This window comes from Periplaneta americana, chromosome 5, assembly GCF_040183065.1.
Source record: "Periplaneta americana isolate PAMFEO1 chromosome 5, P.americana_PAMFEO1_priV1, whole genome shotgun sequence".
NCBI classification, from domain to species: Eukaryota; Metazoa; Arthropoda; class Insecta; order Blattodea; family Blattidae; genus Periplaneta; species Periplaneta americana.
In genome coordinates, this window is record NC_091121.1 from 164,669,539 (window position 1) to 164,688,974 (window position 19,436).

At 34.6% G+C, this 19,436-nt stretch overlaps 2 protein-coding genes across 6 annotated transcripts in view; one reads left to right on the forward strand and one right to left on the reverse strand.

The window, feature by feature from the left end:
• The window catches only part of LOC138700260 (uncharacterized), a 280,196-nt gene that overhangs the window by 126,180 nt on the left and 134,580 nt on the right, over nt 1-19,436 (reverse strand). The gene's annotated exons all lie outside the window — the stretch shown is intronic.
• The window catches only part of LOC138700263 (prohormone-2-like), a 180,795-nt gene that overhangs the window by 71,858 nt on the left and 89,501 nt on the right, over nt 1-19,436 (forward strand). The gene's annotated exons all lie outside the window — the stretch shown is intronic.

Sequence of the window (19,436 nt, forward strand, 5' to 3'; positions counted from 1 at the left end):
AAACACCGTTTGCTACCTCCTTCCATGACTGGAGTTCGATGATACTGGCGTAAAATACAAACAGATCACTTTACTAAGTACAGGAGGGAAGAAAAGTAGTTCATTTACGTAAAGTAGGAAATATCGTGATTTTGAGTGTGATAATTTTCATTAGGTTCTGTTTAATCAAAATGCAGTACAGTATTAACAGTAAGTGTTTTTACTCACGAACCGAGTTATCCATGCGAACGTACTCATTATGCAGTGTATATTATACTGTCTACAGCACATTGGCGTACAATATAGAGAATGAAGTTAAAATGAAAAATAATCATAATATGGATATTTAAACACATTTTTGAAAATGGTGGCCGTTCATTTCGATACAGGCTTCAGTTCTTTTGTGCCTATTATCGCACTATAAACTATTGCATCTAATTCCAATTACCAGTTTCGTCTTTTATACTTAGTAACTCATGTTGAAATAATTCTGTACCTACTCTATAAAAGAGTACCTTACGTACTGTAAATTCAATCTTCATTTCTGCCCGAGCCGCACAGATAAAATTACTCAGACATGCTATCTACTGTCCGTCCAAGTGGTTATGTCGCAGGATCGTAGAAAGGGGGGGGGGGAATCACGTGGTAGTTAATTACTTAGCGAGGCCCTTTTATTTGAGTTATTTTAAACAGCTGCATGATATTACGTAGACGTCCAATTAATTCCTAACAGAAATTAATGTTTTCAGAAAAGAGCTAAGAAAGCCCAGCCACTAGTCTTTACAGTGGAGCGAGCAGAAGCAGGTGGGGGAAATCGGGATGCGACGTAGGCAAACGGACGACAATACCTGTGCGAAAATATGATTCAATATTGGGAATTTTCGTCACTGGAAAACGCGAACATATTTCTGAAACGTAGGCTACTATAATCACTAACTCAGTACTGCAGCCTTGGATCTGTGTGGAGGACAGTTGGAACTTCGTTAGTAGAAGGGGTGGGAGTGAAGTGCATTCAAAAACTCAGGTACAATAAAAGTTGAAGTAAAAATAAAATGATGTCCCTGTATATGCCTAATATGGGGAAACGGGAGAACACAGAGAAAAACCACAACTGCGACCTTGTCCGTCACAAGTGTCACCACGGATTTTTCAATGAAAAACTCCAGAGTTGAACCCAGACTGCCTGAAGGTCTGACCGCTCAGCTACTGCAGGGGTGAAAAGTTGGGTTATATATGCATTTCAGTTTAAACTGACACTCGCAAATTGAAGCAAATTATGAAGGGTTAAAGAACGAGCGAGTAAGAGTGCATTGCTGTGTACACAATTAACTAGCGAACATATTACGAACCAAGCTTACTTAATACGACAGCAGAGTAGATTCTATCCAACCCTCAACTCGATGAAATATTCAACGAATACATAAATGTTTCAGGAGAAAGCGTAGCGCGCTGGAAGCCAAACATTCATGTTTTATACATGCCTTTGATAGGAAGAACTGAGTTACGGCTGGTCTATACTTCCGAGCCCGCTAATTTGAAGCTATGAATTAGCCAGACCCTCGAAGAATGTATAAACATGTAACTTTACTTTGAAATGGAAATGAGAGCTTGTAAGAGATAAAGAGAGGGTTACCCACCATCGCAGATGTTCAGCATGGGTAGGACAGTGAGATGGCATCCGATCTGTAAAGTTTCAAAAGTGATAATTACTGAAAATACGTGTATCAATACAGTAATTGGTTGCTAACTTCTCCAGATATGGTACAATACGATGTTCTGAGACTCTATTAGACTAGCAGCGTAAAAATTTTCATTTTTTTGTGCTCCAGCATTATAAACAATATTTGTGCGAGATCGTGCGTATTTGCTTGGTTTCCGCACAAAACCAATCCGCGGAAAGTCTAAAATTCCACATTCAGTATTCCCAACCGAACACACATAACAATTTCCCTCTTCTTACCGCTTAAGCATCATATTCATTTTACTGCTTTAGGCTTTTAACATATTATTTTTAAAGACGTTCAACATAGTAATAATTATAAATTGGAAACTTACCACTGCAATTTCACATAAATTGCACTGTTAATTATTGTTTTTAAATATTTGCAAAAATTAAGTAAACTCTACAACTCCACTAAAGTTACTGCATTCGTGATGCAAGTACCATTAAGGAAGGCGTGAAAAAATCAACAACATTCCAGATGCCGATGTTATTACTGCAATATGTTATATATATAATATTGTTAAAATATTAAAATGAAAAATAAATCATTACATAACCTTACCGTTTGTTTTAAGTTCGCATTTATAGACTGGGGGGGAAAAAAAGGCAGACGTATATCACGGCCTGCTGGAGTATAGTAAACACAGAAAACATTTTAAAGCAACAATGTTGAAGATAGATATTTTTGTTTTGCAAATTTGCCGTCATTGAACAGAAACCAAGATGGAGATTTCATTGCAACTAATTAGAAATTCCTCTTTCAGGTATGTAATAAACGATCTTCGCTCAAAATAATGTACGATACACGAGCGGTATGTTTTCTTTCAATTCTCAGAAATTAAAAAAGCTCAACTACGTTTCGATTTTTCAAACTTTTCCTCGAACATGAAAACTTCAACATACCGTTCTTGTAACGCATATTACTATTATCCATGACTGGTATCTAAACTGCTCTTTATTTCATCGTCCTTAGCATCCTAAACAATGTCTTTATTCATAGCACTGAATTAAAAATTGTGTTGACTATTTCGTTTATATGCCGTCATTCCATTTTCGGCCAATGAAGTGTAATGAAATTTCGAATTTTAACCAATCACAGTCATACATCGCGATAATTTTTGCAGCTCGATTTATCACTATCAAATTTATTTTTTGTTTGGTCAGTGTCGCCAACTATTTCCACGTAAATCGATGAGCATGAATCCATTGTACTAAATAAAGTGCGATGTAATTATACTATAAAATATTTAAATTAAAGTATGATTTCAGCATATAATGAAAACATATTTCTGTTATAATAACAAGAGAAAAGCGCGCTTTTGAGACTTAGTCTACTCAAAAAATTTGAATTACACCTAGTAACAGTAGGCCTATATGTTTGTAATAACGATATATCGTAACACTTGGTTTCACTCCGATCCTTTCATACATTAAATTTACTTTTGGCAGTCATACCAGGATGGAGAGTTCATTTCACGGCTTGTGGCAGAAGTCTCTAAAGGCAAGGCTACGATCTTGACTCGCAAGCTTGAGAGGGGAGCGGGGAGCGAGTATCGATTCGCTGCAACTCAGTACGAAACGCGGATAGTTTCATCTTTACAATAATACGTTGCGCTTTATTGGGGCTCTGTGAATGAGCTGCATTGTTGAGTGTTAGTTTAATAAAAATGCATGCGTGTGTGTGTTACATGTTAATTATGTGTAAAATGGCTCATACTGAGAGAAAACTGAGATAATTATTTGTAAAATAAAAAGAGAAACCATTTTCAAGTTGGACATATGAAACAAGTTGTGCTTACAAAGATAGGAGATCGAAAACACATTTACATATTACAATAGCTTATGGGGGAAGACAAAGTAGAACTTTTCAATGTCATGGTATAAGAAATATTCTTGGCTAACAAGGTGCTCTGAGACAAATAGGTTATATTATTATACCTGTATTCTGTTTGGGGGTGAAAATGACTGGTCATCATTTTCTTGTGGGGTCTGTGTCACAAAAAAAAATTGATAGATAAGCAGAGAAACATCTGCTCTATAGAAAGATATAAGGTAAGCAGATTGTTTCAGTCTACATCTTAGCTTTGCTACTGTCTACAACCCACGACGGTCGTTTCCACGCTAGAAGTAGGCCTATAAATCGTTCGATAGAGGAATAAAACACTTTTATCGTTGTATATAAAATGGCTAGTCTCGTTATTTATGACAGTCTTTAAGTCTTACACCAGAAAAAGGCGAAGGAGATTTTTAAAATACTAAAATCGTAAAGAAGAGCGTAGATTAAGACTATATTTTACTCAATACGGAGGCATCTGTTTATTACATTATTAAAATGTGGTTGTTTACACGATTTCTTTACTGCTGTACACTAAATGTATTCGTAGTCTCACAACTGTAGACGCGTTGTTTCCACCCTGCAGGCTGAAAAGGTTTATGGTTCTAAGGGGCCACATGAGAAATACTGTTTACGAGACCCCCGTCAAGTGGAAACCCTGATCACATATAATATCAGAATGGCCATTCCCATGTTATGAAATGACAACATATGAAAGAGAACAACCACCAAGATCGCCACTGTCAAAAATGAAGTTTTTCGTAACGACCGCTAGATAGAAGTACTACAGTTGCAAGCTATTACTCCATGTAATTCCATCAGGGTTATAGCACAGTCTAGTATATACAGTCACGAAGCTTGAGTTTTGAGGATGCTAGGAACAATAGACTGTGCAGATATTATTTCGCTTTGTCTGTAATGAAGCAATAGTAGCGATCCTAGCGGTTAGCAACTATCTATGGATGCATATTTATTACGTATTGAGCTTCGTGACTGTATATACTAGACTGTGGTTGTAGCGTGTTTTCTTCTCCAGTCGCTAGATGGCAGCATAGTGAAATTTGTAAAAGTTGTTGTCTTGAAAGGCCATTAGGTTGATCGATCTTGTGACCAGGGGGTAGAAGTTAGTGTTGTGCATTTCATGCCCTATGTTCGGTTAAAAATTTGTCGAACGTGACAAGAACCGAAGTCTGCTTTGAAGAAGCGGATCTCTCTCGCTCGCTCGGTCTTGCCCCTTGTATGATCTGTGCCCTTTAAGTTCGCTGGCCTCTCCTACACTCCTCTCCCAACCCTTCATGCTTTTAGCTGGGTAAGGATTTTAGAACAAATCTTGTGAAATGTTATTTAGATTAAGGACAGGTAATTTTTATTACAATAGTAATATGTGTTACAAGAGCGGTATGTTGACGTTTTCATGTTCGAGGAAAAGATTGAAAAAGCGAAACGTAGTTGAGCTTTTTTTATTTCCGAGAACATGAAAACAAACATACCGCTCTTGTATCGTACATTATTTTGTGCGAAGATCGTTTATTACATACCTGAAAGACGAATTTCTAATTAGTTGCAATGAAATCTCCATGTTGGTTTCTCTTTAATGACGGCAACTTCGGAAAACCAAAATATCTTTCTTCAACATTGCTGTTATAAAATGTTTTCTGTGTTTATTATACTCCAGCAGGCCGTGATATACGTCTGTCTTTTTTTTTCCCCCCAGTCTATAAATGCGAACTTAAAACAAACGGTAAGGTTATGTAATGATTTATTTTTCATTTTAATATTTTAACAATATTATTTATATAACATATTGCAGTAATAACATCGGCATCTGGAATGTTGTTGATTTTTTCACGGCTTCCTTAATGTTACTTGTATCAGGAATGCAATAAGTTTCGTGGAGTAGTAGACTTTACTTAATTTTTGCAATTATTTAAAAAACAATAATTAACATTGCAATTTAGGTGAAATTGCAGTGGTAAGTTTCCAATGTATAATTATTACTATTTAGATTTAGATTTATTTATTTAACCTGGTAGAGATAAGGCCGTCAGGCCTTCTCTGCCCCTCTACCAGGGGATTACAACTATAACATGAACAATAAGATTACAATTAATATTAAATTTACAATTACAATTACAATAAAAATTAAAGTACGACAAGAATACCTGATTAATGAAAGCTAGACATTTTATCATAGAAGTTAAGAACAAAGAATATTTTTGTATTTACTAAATTACAAATTAAACCTACAATAACAAAATTCTATAGTGATGAAATTACCGGATATTGAGATATTTTGTGGTAGATTAAAAGAACTATTTACAAGAAACCATGTCTGAACGAGTCTCAATTACTGACCAAGTGCCTAGTAAGTTTGCGTTTGAATTGAATTTTATTTCGACAGTCCCTGATGCTAGCAGGTAGCGAGTTCCAGAGTCTTGGCAGGGCTATTGTGAAAGAGGATGAGTATGAGGAGGTGCGATGGGATGGTATTGTTAGTATTGTTTCATGGCGAGAGCGTGTGTTCAGATTGTGGTGGGAAGAAAGGTAAGTGAAGCGAGACGACAGGTACGAAGGAATAGAAGAGTTCAAGATTTCGAAGAGAAAGAGAAGTGAATGTAAATTTCTTTTTTTATCTAGTTTAAGCCAACCTATTGCTTCCAGGGATGGGGTAATATGATCATATTTACGAACATTGCTTACAAAACGTACACACAAATTATGAGCACGTTGAAGTTTCATTTTGTTGTCGCTGGAAAGGTCAGTCAGTAAAATGTCAGCATAGTCAAAATAGGGAAATACAAGGGTCTGCACAAGGGACTTTTTTAAGCAAGAGGGAAGATGAACATTTATCCTTTTTAGCACATGAATAATAGAATATACTTTTCTGCAGGTTTCTGTGATTTGCATGTCCCAGTTGAGATTATTATCCATGTGAATGCCAAGATTTTTTACCGAAGAACTGAAAGGGATATGCACTGTACTTACTTTAACGGGGGAAATGTCGAGGTGCTTTACAGCGTCGGTTTGCCGTTTGTGTCCTAATATGATTGCTTGTGTCTTTCCAGGATTGATATTAAGATGGAATGTCTTTGTCCATGTCACAATCGAGTCAATGTCTTCGTTCAATTTATCTATAGCGTCATTTATTCGATCTAAGCGGGAAGAGATGTAGCATTGAAGGTCGTCAGCATACAAGTGATAGTTACAATGCCTTACATGAGATGTAATTACTATATTGAACGTCTCTAAAAATAATATGTTAAAAGCCTAAAGCAGTAAAATGAATGTCGCGCTTAAGCGGTAAGAAGAGGGAAATTGTTATCTGTGTTACGTTGGGAATACTGAATGTGGTATTTCACACTTACCGTGTATTGATTCTGTGCGGAAAACAAGCAAATACGCACGATCTCGCACACAAGTATTATTAAACTTCGACAGAAATGTATGTACACATAGGTACATCACATTATGTTTTTAAAATACATGACAGTTGTTACTATATCGGTGACCGAAAGAAAATATCTGTAATTACACTCTTCACATAATATTCAAATAAATCACAGTTGCTCCGTAACAATATTTGTGCGAGATCGTGCGTATTTGCTTGGTTTCCGCACAAAACCAATTCGCGGAAAGTCTAAAATTCCACATTCAGTATTCCCAACCGAACACACATAACAATTTCCCTCTTCTTACCGCTTAAGCGTCATATTCATTTTACTGCTTTAGGCTTTTAACATATTATTTTTAAAGACGTTCAACATAGTAATAATTATAAATTGGAAACTTACCACTGCAATTTCACCTAAATTGCAATGTTAATTATTGTTTTTAAATATTTTCAAAAATTAAGTAAACTCTACTACTCCACTAAAGTTATTGCATTCGTGATGCAAATAACATTAAGGAAGCCGTGAAAAAATCAACAACATTCCAGATGCCGATGTTATTACTGCAATATATTATATAAATAATATTGTTAAAATATTAAAATGAAAAATAAATCATTACATAACCTTACCGTTTGTTTTAAGTTCGCATTTATAGACTGGGGCAAAAAAAAGACAGACGTATATCACGGCCTGCTGGAGTATAGTAAACACAGAAAACATTTTATAGTAACAATGTTGAAGAAAGATATTTTGGTTTTCCGAAGTTGCCGTCATTAAAGAGAAACCAACATGGAGATTTCATTGCAACTAATTAGAAATTCGTCTTTCAGGTATGTAATAAACGATCTTCGCACAAAATAATGTACGATACACGAGCGGTATGTTTTGTTTTCATGTTCTCGGAAATTAAAAAAGCTCAACTACGTTTCGCTTTTTCAATCTTTTCCTCGAAAATGAAAACATCAACATACCGCTCTTGTAACGCATATTACTATTGTATGACTATAGATGATGGAAGTATTACAGGCACTATGTTCGATTCAAGTTAGTCGAATATGACGAAGTTCGACATTCGAAGTTCGTATTCATGTTTTAGTATAATTTAATTACCGATAGCAATGAAATTATTTTGTTTCTTAATAGGCTGTTTTTAATTTCGGATACCCGTAGGCCTATATTTCCCGCCGGTCGTGGATAAGGCACGCTGCATGAAAGTCATGATCGTGATTGGTACATGAATATTTTTGTTCGTTGCCAATGTGATGATGTAGATCAGTGATGTCAAAGCAAGCACATTTTTCTGACCTTGACGTCGTGCGCGGGCATCAAGCGCTAGGAATGGAAGGAGCAAGAATTACCGTATTTATATGAATAAGGAGCCTGTTGGATTAAGAAAACAGTGGTGTACAAACATCAAACGGAAAGTGAAATTTTATGTCGTTATTTTATATGGCTATTTACTGTTTGATATTATCTATATTGTCTGTAAAACAAAGTACTAACACCAGTTTCTTAATATTGCAGTTAATAACATAATAAAGATGTAAAAGGAATATTCACATAAATTTCATAGTAGTAAAACTATACTATATTAAGTGAATGAAACATCATTCATAAAGAAAGTGATATCCCAAAGAAAAATTAAGTATGACATCGTAAGTTGGAATTGATATTGATGGTATCTTTAGCCTTATAAAAGTAATCAATAAACTAATCAAAACAATATTACAGTACAAAGCAAAGTTACCTAGGTATATGTGTCAACTGTAACTAATATTACATAACAAAACCCTTATCGCATTATGCTTTTAAGGTGATATTGGTACGCAACATTTTCCATCATTAAGAATATTAAATTATTTTATCGAAATCTGCTGAAGCTATAGAACTAACGTTTTTACAACACATGGGCACACATATATTTGTTTATGATGTAACAATAGTTCCTTTGTTAATTCATTTTCTTACAAACATTTTCCATGCGAATATTTTCAAAATTTTCAATACGTATATTCAGTAATACATATTATATTTACGAAAAGACTGTTTCAATACCTGTAAGGCCACTAAATAAACATATCCGAAAATTTCACCTTTCTGTAAAATGTTGAGAAAATACTGCTTTTGAATAGAAAGGAACCTCGTGAAAATGGAGCATTAAAATTGAAACTTAAATTCTTATAATGCACTTATACTTTTCAGACAAATCTAAAAATTAACATGGATATAGTTTTAATAAGTTCTCTTCCATTTATCCATTGAATCAGTGCTGGCCATCCCTGTATACAGTTCGACCAAGCGGCATATACTACCTCTCTCTTCTGTCTCTTTCCTTTCCGCTGTAAAGCGCTCAGGCTCTCCTGAGATCTAAAGCGCGCGCTTGCCCATATGGGTATCAGTTGACATGACTGATGTAGATGGAGGTCCGCCATCGTCGTGCTGACCCCACGCCACCAAGTTCATAATTATAATCTATGATTGCATACAGTAGATATATCCATTTATCTGTTGTTGCGTTAGATCTGAATTACTGGCGAAACATAATTTTTCTGAATATTCATTGAAATAACAATTTTCAGCACAACCAGAGCCTTCTTCAGTTACAAGCCGGGGCCATACGTCGGCAACACAGTAATTAACTGTCACCCGGAGGCTGACCATACAGTACACGTGTTTGTGCTAATGCCGATTTCCAATGTAAATTAATGTTACAATATAAGTGTGTGTCGATGGAATTACGTTTGCGTTCGTACCAAACGTTAATTGTTGATGTATTATAAACTAAATGCGTGTTGGTGATAAAAAACAAGACAATAAATGAAAATAAAATGGTTGCAGTCTTTGGGAATTTTTACGGTTACGGATGGCAAAGTAATTGACTATTCTATTAAATATTGTATAACCACATTTTTATAAACATAAAATTTACTCTGTCACACGTTAAAAGTGTTAAAATTGTTAAAAAGGTATTTTAACACTTTTAACGTGTGACAGAGTAAATTTTATGTTTTTAACAAAGTGTTAACGAGAACTTTAATCAATGACACATTTTTATATTCTTATTTGTGGTTTGTGTGTATCAGAATTCTAGTCAAATTGTTGGGTCTCGCCTGCTATATCAATAAAGTTACGCCGTTGGTTTTTAAAGTCATTGTAAACAGCTGTTTTGTGATCCCATAAATGTTGCAGTTTTGTTGAAGATTCGGAATGCCTGCTATACTATCTATAATTTGTAGATGTATATAATCACTTTGTTGGTTTGGTCAATGTTACTTATGTCCCGCCCACTATAGAGACATAGGCCAATTTTACACATATTTAGTATAACTTGTTGCTTCTTTGACAGGTTAGGTTTGGTTAGTTTAGGTTTTTGTTATAGCCTACCTTGCATATACGATTATAGCGCAACATTGGCAGTGATAAAAGTGAAATATTCGTTCAGTAGGCGTTGGATACTCTACATTCACCCACTTGGTATTTACAGGATTTAAAGTCCACTGAGTTTACGCTAATTGATACATACATGTACTTAATAGATAATGTTGCGTTTTGTTACGTATTATGTTGAAGGGATGTGTTTTCATTTTTTCATAGATTGTTTTACTCGACTTAACTGTATTTACATCCTCATACTTTTATTATAATAGAAATGTCAATAGTTTCTTCTGTTTACATTTTATTTTAGGCCTATTTGCATAATTCACATTCTTAGCTTGTTTTCTGTAGTTATATTTATTTAAAATTATATTTTAAAAAGTTTATAACAAATAATTTAGGATAACAGTATTGTTATGGTAACTGGCCAGGTTCAAATTAAAACTGGCTTCCTGGACATAGGCCTATGAAATATTTATAGAAAAGCACGACATAATCACATGAAATTAAAATGCATATGATATCCTACACCTTTCATGTCAGAGGTGAAACAACATTAAGCGGCAAAACATTGTCAATTTACTAGCCACATAATGGTTAATTGATTGGAATAGGGTATTGCGAAAGTACGTCATTATTTTATTTATTTTTGGTACAAGTAACATTTCTTTAAGTATTTATTTATTTTCCCTTGTACCATCATTAAAAAACAAGTATGTTTTTTTTTTTTAAATTATAAGTGTAGTTGCTACGACACATAGGCACACAGCACTTTCTAGGCATCTGAAATATTTGTAGAAAAACACGATAGATAATCGCAGAAGATAATATTAAAATATATCCTAAACCTTTCACAGATGAAACACCATTAAGTCGCAAAACATTGTCAATTTGCTAGCCACAAATTTGTTAACTGAATGAAAACTTAAGAATACTGCGTAGGAACTTACGTCTTTATTGCATTATTGATTTTATTATTTTCGGTGCAAGGAATATCTTTTTTATTTATTTATTTACCTTCGTACTATCAATAAAAACATGTTTTTTTTGTAATTATTTTTAAGTGGCAGCCTTTGTATGTAAGTAGCCTACTTACGCCGTATTCTGAAGTATAGCTAATTGATTGCAATAAAACACTATTTTCGAACCCGTAATAATTTACATCACTATCTGAATCTTGAGCTTACCTTTGTGCATGAAGTAATATTGAAAAAATACGCGTTACGTATAACAAAAGCAATGAGCAAACACAATATCACTCTAAAATCTCCCGCCTCCACTCTGCGTTGCCAAACCTACCCATGCTCCGGCTTGTAACTAAAGAAGGCTCTGGCACAACTGATAGCATAATTCCAAACTGACCATTTGGCAACACAGGAGCGACGAAACCTATGACTCATTTTCAACTACAAAGCATGTATGATATCGCTGAATATTTTAAAGGTTGGCGCATACCGAAATGAGATACGAACACACATGAGCGTGACTTTGTTAGTTGATCGTGTTTCGAAACGACCAGACTGCAGGGAACTTGTACGCATGTTGTCCGTACTTGAAGGTCGGAAGGTTAATTGTCTGTGGTCCCCAAGCTGTTCGTGTAATTGCGCTAATCAATAGCTGCGGGTGTTACGCGGAGATTATTCGTCGAGGAGGGAAGACAAGCCGCTGCCATTAATTATTGCCAGAATCAACAGACGGGCACAATTACTCTCCTTGACCAACCCACATGTCAAACGGCAGTGTTTGCAGTACCGTACTGCTACCTCAATTTGTAACTCAAACAAATTATGTTATTAGTTCAATTTCTAATGAAAATATTGTCATGAAAGGACACACGCTTTTCATACAGTTTCTATACACTGTGTCCCAAAAGTGATGTGTGTGTATTTATTCACACTGCAGTGGGTATATACCCGGTGGCAGTGGTAACTAATTACACTCAATAATGACAATAATAAACTTATTAATTAAAAATACAATTAATAATAAAACTAATAATTAATACTAACAATAATTAATACTAATAATAATAATAATAATAATAATAATAATAATAATAATAACAACAACAGGGAATATACTAAATTAAATGAAACGATCACTTAAAATAACATTTGAAATAAATCTAATTTGTATCTTAAAACTAAGATCGAACTAAAACCCACGAGTATGATATGTTCATATCTGCACAAGTACCTTTCAAATTACACTCATTTCGCTGTCAACTCACTCACTGCAATGGAACTACGACACATTTCACTGATTCTATCCTGATTTCACTAACACTTCAAAAACATTTCACTGTTCAAATACTATGCACTGCCACTATAAACTATAAAGCTTCACTGACAGGAACACGTTTCACTTACACAGCACACTTCGCTGACACGACATACTTCCTCACTGATACAACACATTTCACTGACACAACATAATTCTTCACTGATACAACACTTCAATAACAACATATCATTTACACCCTTTAAGTACTGTGTATAATTACCGTCTATTAGTAAGGTCCTTAAGCCTATTTTTAAATACATTTTTGGTTGTTGGTAAAGCCTTTAGTAAGGTGGGGGTTTCAGAGGATTATATTTTTCTAATGATTAGAGATAGGAATATTGGTGCCAGAAGAAAATAAATCTCTCAAAGTTTTTCGTCTGTAAATTTGAGGCACTGAAGGAAACCAAACCTCGGTAAGAATGTATGCATGTATTTATTCACACTGCAAATAGGTAAATACCCGGTGGCAGCATGTTTTGCTATTAGATCTATGCAAAAGATAGTAAATATCAATACCTTAAAAACAATATACTTTGCATACTTTCACTCAGTAATGAGTTTTGGAATAATATTCTGGGGAAATTCCACAGATAGTAATAGTAACTTATATTCCTATTACAAAAAAGAGTAATTAGAATAATACTAGGTGCCAAATCTAGGGAATCTTGTAGGACTATTTTCAAAAAACTACAAATAATGCCCATGGCTTGTCAGTATATCTTTTCATTAATAATCTTTCTCTTAAGTAATCGTGAAAACTTTGTAACTAATTCAACAGTTCATAGCATAAATACACGTCAAAAAATGACTTTCATACTCCATCGGCAAGTCTATCATGCTATCAAAAAGGAGTGCGTTATATGGCAGTAAAAATTTTTAATAGCCTCCCTATGGATATAAAAAATGAAACTCAAAACATAAGATTATTTAGGGCCAAATTAAAGAAGTACCTAATTTCTCACGCCTTCTATTCTGTAGGTGAATTCATGACATTCAATAACACTTCATGAAATTGATACTAAAACTTTGTGTTGTACTAGTAGACTATATTGTAAATCTCTTCTGTATATATTTGATGTACACTGTGACTATAAATTAAGACTTTATAACAGTATTAAGTTTTTGACTTGTTCCATATTCTAGCTGTGAAGCAATGTATGAATACCATGGAATGTTAATAAATACAATACAATACAATACAATACAACTAATAACTAGAGATCGGAAGTTTAGGAAAATGCCTATTTTGTTTGAATGTACGTATTTTAAGGCTGTTAATTTATATACACGAATCACGAAAAATCAAATGTTGTGGTGAAGTTTTATATTGCCTATATTTGCCTTTTTTTTTTTTTTTTTTTTTTTTAGTCTGTGGCTTTTTTGTTTTTATTTGTTCTTTTTTCCCCTTTTCTGTATAGGCATATATAGTTAACAGCACTCATTATTAATTTTTTGCCTGAAACTGAAAAAAAACTGATAGTTCTTATAGTATACAAAGATATCGGACATCCTATTGTGATGGAATTCTTAAGAACCTCTACCTAACTAGTCCAATCGTCCATACCGACCAGTCACCGTCTTGAGTTCAGGTAACGGTTTACTTTATTATCTACCCTTCTCCTGCATAACAGACGACGTATCTGCTTGAAGCACACAGTCTAGGATTATTTTTGTATTTAGAGAGAAATTACCCCCTGGGCCTATTGTTACAAGGTGGGAACATGGTTGAGAGCAGTAAAATACTATCGGTCTTACTAATAAAAACTCTATATACAGACGTTTAACTGTCTTATACCTATACAATGAGTAGCTCGTTTATAAGTCGTGTGTAAATTCCTTACTAATAATCACTACATACGTCGTGTATAACAGTATAACTGTTACACAGCTACATCATAGTTTCGTCATTACTTCGTTACGAAAGGTAATAGAATATCTGAGGTTCTCTATTGCATCTGGTAGAGCGCTCTAGTGTGGCGTGTTAAATATCGATAGTACTCTAATCGATTACCATACATTTTGGTCAAAGAGTACAAGCTACAGCAATATTATTCTAATAATTCTATGATCTTTGGTTTGTTCTTCTGTAGTTACAAGGTAACCATCATCATAAAATGACAGTCGATACGAACAGCTGTTAGAGGGGCGGCCATTTTTTCGCTATATACAACGCTTAAACAAGGGGTTTCGTGTATATAACTACTGCAAAGCAATTCCCATTGTATAGTTACAGCCTGTTTATACGTCCATAGCTTATTCACGGTTTATTAGTAAAGTTTTCTGTCTCAACTCTGCATAAGTCTCGTATAAAAACTATACACGGTTTATTAGTAAGACTGTATGCGAATAACTTTGAACAAATAGCACTAATTGTTTAGTAATTTTCAGAGAATTGTTCTCTGTCAATCAAAGAAGCTCAGTGTGTGTTTCAAGAAAAAGGACTTACAGAAGACTTAGCATATATCGATGCACATTTCACTTTTGTAGCAGATAGGCCTACCATTTAACAAATGGAATGCAGCAGTCTATCATTTTGTGAATCCATGTCCCTGTTTTTGAATGCAAAGAACAGATTATGTGTAGCTCCTGGCAAGTATGCTGCGGATATTGCAGATTCTCACCAAAATTTGCGAAGAAACTCTTAATTCTGTCTCTCTAGTCTCGCGAAGTTATCACTAATTTAGTATTTTTAAAACATGAAATAAGTATTTTGCTTTACGCGAAAAAAAAGATAAAATCGACTCTCTATGTAAGTAAACATTCTTCGACTAACCAAGACCAAAAGACTACACAGACAGATGGACAAACGGGTCAACTTACGTCAAAAATCAATTTTTGGCGATATACTCGTAGATGTTGAAAACGTACATTTATATTTAACTAGGTACATGCGATGTAATGTCCACTCGTTTTTATTTTACACTTCCTGAGAACTAAAAGATTTAATTTATGATGGCATATTTTCCTTGCGATTTAGTCGTAATAGATCAACTATTGATCAGATATTTTGTATTCGACAGATAATGGAGAAAAAATGGGAGTATACGGGTACAGTGCATCAGTTATTCATGGATTTCAAAAAGGCATATGACTCGGTTAAGACAGAAGTTTTATATGATATTCTTATAGAATTTGTTATTCCCTAGACACTAGTTCGATTAATTAAAATGTGTCTCAGTGAAACGTACAGCAGAGTCCATATACGTCAGTTTCTGTCAGATGCGTTTCCATTCACTGTGGGCTAAAGCAAGGAGATGCACTATCACCTTTACTTTTTAACTTTGCTCTAGAGTATGCCATTAGGAAAGTCCAGGATAACAGAGAGGGTTTGTAATTGAACGGGTTACATCAGCTGCTTGTCTATGCCGATAACGTGAATATGTTAGGAGAAAATCCATAAACGATTAGGGAAAATACGGGAATTTTACTTGAAGCAAGTAAAGAAATAGGTTTGGAAGTAAATCCCGAAAAGACAAAGTATATGATTATGTCTCGTGACTAGAATATTGTACGAAATGGAAATATAAAAATTGGAAATTTATCCTTTGAAGACGTGGAAAAATTCAAATACCTGGTAGCAACAGTAACAAATATAAATGATATCGGGAGGAAATTAGACACATAATAAATATGGGAAATGCCTGTTATTATTCGGTTGAGAAGCTTTTATCATCCAGTCTGTTGTCAAAAAATCTGAAAGTTAGAATTTATAAAATAGTTATATTACCGGTTGCTCTATATGGTTGTGAAACTTGGACTCTCACTTTGAGAGAGGAACATAGATTAAGGGTGTTTGAGAATAAGGTGCTTAGGAAAATATTTGGGGCTAAGAGGGATGAAGTTACAGGAGAATGGAGAAAGTTACACAACACAGAATTGCACGCATTGTATTGTTCACCTGACATAATTAGGAACATTAAATCCAGACGTTTGAGATGGGCAGGGCATGTAGCACGTATGGGCGAATCCAGAAATGCATATAGAGTCTTAGTTGGGAGGCTGGAGGGAAAAAGACCTTTGGGAAGGCCGAGACATCGATGGGAAGATACTATTAAAATGGATTTGAGGGAGGTGGGATATGATAGAGACTGGATTCATCTTGCTCAGGATAGGGACCAATGGCGGGTTTATGTGAGGGCGGCAATGAACCTCCGGGTTCCTTAAAAGCCAGTAAGTAAGTAAGTAAGTAAGTAAGTAAGTAAGTAAGTAAGTAAGTAAGTAAGTAAGTAAGTAAGTAAGTAACTAAGTAAGTAAGTATTTTCCTTGCGATTAGATTTTTGTAACGTTTTATTACTTTGTTTAATGCTCAATTAATTTAAATTTCATTTCAATGTTTAATTACGTAATAGACACTCAAAATGATGAGAGTAGGGCCTATGTGAAATACTTTCAATAGGTGCATTTGTTCAAGCGTACGTGGGTTGATTTCTATTGTAGAGAATGCGACAGGGTGAATGATTAATTGTTACAGCTTTCATGCTTTTTTTTATTTGACCTAGTTTTGTGTAGGTCTACTTGTTGATTTTTGTTGCATATTCGTATGTGGAGCTTGCACTTGGCACTAGTATTTAACGCAATTGCTACATCCACCACTTGCACATATCTGTTGGTTTTATTTATTATCATATCAATCCTAACGATACAACAAGTTTTGTTTTATATGCTAGTATTACGCAATTCCCAGAATATCTGAAGTATTGTGCTTGTAACAAAGTAAATAATTAATTTTATTACTGAGATTACGTTTCAAAGCCAGTTTTATGTTATGTTTTATTCAACGACGCTCGCAATTGCCGAAGTTATTTCAGCGACGCCGGTGTGCCGGAATTTTGTCCCGCAGGAGTTCTTTTACATGCCAGTAAATCTACTGACATGAGCCTGTCGCATTTAAGCACACTTAAATGCCATCGACCTGGCCCGGAGTCGAACCCGCAACCTCTGGCTTACAAGACCAGCTCTATACCAACTGCGCCAACCAGTCAAAGCCAGTTACCCGTGTAGAATCTTAGCTGTATTATTATAAACTATAACTTGGTACCGAAACTATTAAGTTGTGTCAGCTTGGATTATATTTCTACCGAATGAAGAGTAGTAACGCAGCTCTAAATGTCAACGAACCATCATAACAAACATGTACAGTCGAGTGATAACCATATTTGTTCCAATGGTCCATGGCCATAGAACAAGAAACACAATAAGGACATAATATAGAAAGACACTAATTTTGAATTAGAACCTTCGTAATTTTCAATCTAAAATAATTTTCGCATATGTATAAAAAAACTGTCTCCGTAGTCTGTTGGTCAGCATGCTGGCTCCCAGATCTGGAGGTACCGGGTTCGATTCCCGGGTACGGCTCTCGGTGAATTTTTCTTGAAGAAGAAAAATTACCTGGGTGTCTAGAGTCTGGAAATTTGTATGAATTTGAGTGTGATTGTGAGTGTGCCGGGTTAATATTAATTAGCCAATCTTCAAAAATATAAAATACAATATATCAGGACTGTCGCTGGGCAGTAACCTGAACACACGTTTCAGCGTCACATTGTTGACAAGTAACTCCATCTGTTAGCACAACCGTAATGCACTAATAGATGCTATAGAGTTAAGAACGGAAAATATACATACTTTTATACATAGACATATATCTCTATGTATAAAAGTAACAAACCAAATATATTATAATGATATGTCTCTAAACTTTTTACAATAATTAATAATATATGTCTTCATTTATCAAAAGAAAAACTTCTCCTATGTTCAGAAAAACTATTCGTATGCGGAAAATATTAGTTCTATCTTAGATCATACATGTAACAGATAGGTCATCGCTATGTTAAAATCGTTTGCACTTTGAAGAGAACAACCGCCAGGATCGCCACCCGTCCACCGTAAACGAACACGAGATGGCAGTACAGTCGCTAATGCAATTCAAATGGGAATTATGACGTGACTCCTTATGTAACAACTAGACGGCAGCGTAGTAAACCTGACAAAAGATGTTAACTTCAAAACCTATAAGGCCGACCTATCTATCTATATATGATCTAGGGTTCTACGTAGCAAGACATGACTGGAGTAAGTCTGAAATATGATACAGTATTTCTTACTATATTACCAAGTAAACAATGGTTTTGTGAATTTAATAGTGCATCTCGTATATGGCACATCAGACTAAAACCACAATTCTTTTCAAGGACATTCATTCGATTTTTGTGAAAATAAATTAGTACTCTATGTTTATATATTTGCTTAATTTTTAGTACTTGGAATTCAGAATAAATGAATTGTGTCGGATAATCAAGTGGTTTATGCAGACAAATTTTGATGATACGTTTTTGTAGTAATATTAATGGAGTTAGGATAGTCTTTGTCATTCCACCCCATCCTATTATTCCGTATTGAATGACTGACTGAAACAAGGCTAGATAAACAACACGGAGAACATAGATAGGCATATATGCACGAAGGGTTACAAAGTTGTGAATTGTTTTCCGTAACCTATTACATAAATATGTTACATGTTTATTCCATCTTAAATGTTGATCAATGATAACACCTAAGTATTTTACTTGCGTGGATTCACACCTATTCTTTAAAGTTCAGGTTTTCGAGGGAAACGTCACGGAGGCTGGAAATCCAATACTGTCGCAGAAGGTTATGTTCTATTACTATAATAATTAGCGTTAATTGTAAATAATATTCAAATAAATTCAATTTGTCATCTCGTTTTTCAATTCTAAATCAATTTCCAGGTTATACATTCTCTGCATTACATCAAGGTCAATGACATTATTGTTCCTCGGAAAAAATCAATACTTTCGCAGAAAAAGTCGTATGAAACTTGCCTATA